The sequence below is a fragment of the Rana temporaria genome, chromosome 7 (genome assembly GCF_905171775.1).
Source record: "Rana temporaria chromosome 7, aRanTem1.1, whole genome shotgun sequence".
Taxonomy (NCBI): Eukaryota; Metazoa; Chordata; class Amphibia; order Anura; family Ranidae; genus Rana; species Rana temporaria.
In genome coordinates this window covers 201,495,390-201,500,389 of record NC_053495.1, presented here as the reverse complement: position 1 = coordinate 201,500,389, position 5,000 = coordinate 201,495,390, and positions in this window count along the sequence as shown.

The window sequence follows — 5,000 nt, the reverse complement described above, 5'->3', positions numbered from 1 at the left end:
ACAGGCGGCCGCAATATGGGGAAGACGGTTTAGCAAGTTAGCAAATATTTCTGGTAAATATGGAAGGGGGGGGGGGGTAATATTCCCAAAAGTGATGAAAGTGCAGATTTCAGGGTTACCTCAGAGGAGAAGAAAATTATTCAACAGGTAGAACGATAATGTTATGCAATCTTCCTGTTGCAAAATGATTGTGCTTCTTCTTCTTCTTCTTCTTCTTCTTATTATTATTATTATTATTATTATTATTATTATTATTATTATTATAATTATTATTAGTATCATTACTCTTATTCTTTCTGTTATTATTTATTATCACTGTTCTTTTTTTTCTTTATTATTATTATTATTATTATTATTAATATTACTCCTGTTAGCATTATTATAATTAGCATTTTTTATTTATTATTATTAGTATTATTAGTATTATTATTACTGTTACAATTCTTCCTCTTTCTTTTCTGCTTCTTCTTATTATTTTTATCATCATTATTGTTATCACTCTTGTTACCATTAACATTATTATTCCATCATTGTTTATGTTATTATTATTATTATGTTTACCGTATTGATAGTGTTCTTTCTTCTTTTTTTTTCTTCCTTTCTTCCTTTTTTCTTCTTCTCCCTCTTCTTCCTCTTTTTCGTCTTTATTTCTTCCTTCTTCTCCTTTTCTTCCTTCCTTTCTCCTTTTCTTTATTAGTTTCTTTCTTCTTTTCTACTTCTCCTTTCCTTCCTTCTTCCTTTTCTTCTCCTTCCTTTCTTCTTCATTTGTTTCTTCTTCTTCCTTTCTGCCTTCCTTTCTTTTTCTCCTTTTCTTCCTTGCTTTCCTGCTTCTTTTCTTCTTCTACTTTTATCCCTTGATTTCTTTTTCTCCTTTTCTACCTCTTTTACTTTCTTCCTTCCTTTCTTCTTCCTTTCTTCTTTCCCGTTTTCTTCTCCCTTTCTTCCTTCCTTTCTTCTTCTCCTTTTCTTCCTTCCTTTCTTCTTCTCCTTTTTTCTTTCTTTCTTCTTCCTTCCACCCTTCCTTCTTCTCCTTTTCTTTCTTCCTTCCTTTCTGTCTTCTAATTTTCTTCCCTCCTCCCTCTTCTTTCCTTCATTTCCTTCCTTCTTTCTTTACTTCCTTCTTTTCTTCCCTCCTCTATTTTTTCTTCTTCCTTCTGTGCTTTCTTCCTTCATCTCCCCTTTCCTCTTCTCCTTCCCTTCTTCCTTCCTTTCTTCTTCTCCTTTTCTTCCTTAGTTTCTTCCTTATTTTCTGCCTTACTTTGTTACTTCTTCTCCTTTACTTTCTTCCTTCCTACTTCCTTAATTTCTTCTTCTCCTTTTTCTTCTTCCTTTCTTTCTTCTTCTCCCTTTCTTCCTTGCTTTCATTTTTTCTCCTTTTCTACCTTCTTTACTTTCTTCCTTCTACTTTTTCTTCTTCTTCCTTTCTTCCTTCCCTTTTTCTTCTCCATTTCTTCCTTCCTTCCTTTCTTATTTCCCTCTTCTTTATTTCTTCCGTTCTTCCCCATTTCTTCCTTCTTCCCTTTTTCTTCCTTCCTTTCTCCTTTTCTTTCGTAGTTTCTTCCTTCTTTTCCTCTTCTCATTTCCTTCCTTCTTCCTTCTCCCTTTTCTTCTCCTTTCTTTCTTCTTCATCTTTTCTTCTTCTTCCTTTCTGCCTTCCTTCCTTTCTTTTTCTCCTTTTCTTCCTTGCTTTCTTGCTTCTTTTCTTCTTCTACTTTTCTTCCTTCATTTCTTTTTCTCCTTTTCTACCTCCTTTACTTTCTTCCTTACTTTCTTCTTCTTCCCCTTTTTCTTCTCCTTTTCTCCCTTCCTTTCTTCTTCTTCTCCTTTTCTCTTCCTTCCTTTTATTCTTCTCTTTTTTTCCTTCTTCCTTCCATCCTTCCTTCCTTCTTCTCCCTTTTCTTCTTCTCCTTTTCTTTCTTCCTTCCTTTCTGTCTTCTTCTAATTTTCTTCCCTCCTCCTTCTTCCTTCATTTCCTTCCTTCCTTCTCCTTCCTTTCTTCCCTCCTCTAATTTTTCATCTTCCTTCATTCCTTCTGTCTTTCCTTCCTTCATCTCCCTTTTTTTCTTCGCCTTCCCTTCTTCCTTCCTTTCTTCTTCTCCTTTTCTTACTTCCTTTCTTCTCCTTTTCTTCCTTAGTTTCTTCCTTATTTTCTTCTTCTTTTCTGCTTTACTTTGTTACTTCTCCTTTACTTCCTTCCTTCCTTAATTTCTTCTTCTCCCTTTTCTTCTTTCTTTCTTTCTTTCTTCTTCTCCTTTTCTTATTTACTTTCCTTTTTTCTCCTTTTCTACCTTCTCCTTTTCTTCCTTCCTTTCTTTCTTTATCTCCTTTTCTTCCTTCCTTATTTCTCCACTTCTTTTTCCTTCCGTTCTTCCCCTTTTCTTCCTTCCTTTCTTCTTCTCCTTGTTTTCTTTCTTCCTTCCTTTCTTCTTCTCCTTCCTTTTATCAATCACTATGATTATTTTGCTATTGCTATTATTATTATTATTATTATTATTATTATTATTATTATAGCTGAAGTCAACATGCTAATTAAATGCTTTAAAAAAAACTTTCCATATGCATTCCATACTTTTATTGTCATCACTGGGTTTTCTGTGCTTCTCTACGGAAAGCAGGCAGATCATGGATGGTGGGTGCTGTATATAACTTGTTTGCACCTGCATTGTTTTTATATATTTTTTTCAATAAAAGAGACGCTTCAGCAAATGTTGAAATAAATATCAGCCACTCAGTGAGCGTATTGTAAACAATTTGTTGAACGACTCAAAGGCTTGCATTGCATGAGGAAACGGGTGATGCGTATGTAATGAACACATAAGGCTGCCCCATGTGTCTATATATATATATATATATATATATATATATATATATAAAATCAGGGGTGTAGATAAGGGGAGGGTCAGGGGGGTTGAAACCCCCCCCCCAAGAGCATTTGTCAATAGCCCAGCAGCTAGGCAAGTAAGGGCTGTGGGACTACCAGCTCCAGGAGCCACGCAGCCTGGCCCAGATTCACAAAGCACTTACGCCGACGTATAACAAGTTACGCCGACGTAAGTGCAAATGTGCGCCGTCGTATCTGTGCGCCAGACCCACAAACAGATATGCGCCTAAAACCAGGCTACACCCCGCCGACGTAGCTTGCTTACGCCGGTGTAGAGTGGGCGCACATTTAGGCTGGGTGCATGGTTGCCGCTCCCATTGATTAGCCATTCAAACATGCAAATGAGGGAAATACGGCGATTCACGAACGTACGTGCGCCCGACGCAGGCTACGCGAGGTGCGCGTAAGTTGTACGTCCGGCGTAAAGTTATTCCCCATAAAGGAGGTGCAACCCAGCAGCAGACATGCAAAGGTCTGCACCAGGGAACACAAGCCAGCGTTGAACGTGTGTCTGGCTGGGCGTAGGTTACGTTCACGCCGTACGCAGTAATCCGGCGTAGTTTAGGCAGTTGTACCAACGTGGTTGTGAGCAGACGCAGGGGGATGCGTCCACGTCACGGTGCATGCGCCGTTCGTGATACGTATCTGTCTGGCGCTCGGCCCATCATTTGCATGGGGTCACGCCTCATTTGCATGGGTCACGCCCACTTCCACCTACGCCGGTGTACGCCTTCGAATCCCACGACACGCTGGCGCAGCGTTGGGAGCACTGGCTTGCTGAATGCATTGCTTGCCTCTCTGCGCTGCGTTGGCGTAGCGTACATTGGTTACTCTACGGCGGCGTAATGTGTGCCCACTCTCTGTGAATCTGGGCTCCTGTCGCAGCCGCAACCTGTCTCCTTCATTTGCATAAAAAAACTAAAATGCCGCCACCCACCGGGTATCGGGGAATCCTGGGTGATGTCAGGACAGGAGGGATGGTCTTTTGAGGTAGCTTCAGCTACCGATTGGCTGAGGTGGCATCAGGGACCAGTGCAGCCTGTACAGGCACACTATTTATGTTCCCCTCGGTACCCAAGGCTGAACCCCCCAGGAGAAAAAAATTATCTACGGCCCTGTATATAATCATACTTTTAAAACCTTAAATTATGCCCTGACGATTGATGAGGTAATGATTAAAAAGCAGCAGGAGAGGTGGAGGAAGCACAGATCCGCCAAATCAATGAAGCAGAAGCAGGGAGATTCTTGCACTGTCGATCCTCAGGTACAGCTTCCTCTCCAGCAAGGAGAACCGTGATCAGCAGCACAGTGATGACATCACCAAATCTCACTACAAATCCGGTGAGAGCCTGCAGCGCATTAAATAATCTCACAACTATGAGGCTCAGGACACGATGTAAAACACCTGTAAAATGCCTGAACAAATGCTTTAGAATCAATAGGAATTTCCTGTGTCTAGGTGTGAATGCAGCAGGACCCTACAAGAAAGAGCAGTCACCCCCTTCTTCATATGTCAGTACATTGCATAATGGGAGAAGGCCATAAGTGCTACACCGAGGCGGCTCTCTAATTAGGCGGTCGCCTAGGGCCTCGCGCTCCCAGGGGCCTCAAGGCTGCCGCATAATTTGCCCGAGGCCCCATACACACGACCGGTTTTCTCGGCAGAATTCAGCAAGGAACTCGATGGGAGACGTATTCTGCCGAGAAAACCGGTCGTGTGTACACATGCCCCCCTCGGCTTATACTCGAGTCACCTTTTTGCGCCTGATCTCACAGACTTTGGGGACCCGGTACCGGCACTTGGCCAAACTTGGCACACATGTAGCCCCAGTTCTCCTCTAAAAGTGTGCAAAGTTTGCTGTCTGGGGGACCTACGGCCGGGGAGCACCGGTTTTTCAAAGCCGGGCACTCCTTCCATAGACTCCCATGTTAAACGTAAGTCTAGTCATGGGCACAGTGTGGCATGGGCACAGTGAGGCATGGGCACAGTGAGGCATGGGCACAGTGAGGCACAGTGAGGCATGGACACAGTGAGGAATGGGCACAGTGAGGCATGGACACAGTGAGGCATGGGCACAGGGAGGAACAGTGAGGCATGGGCACAGTGAGGCACTGGCAC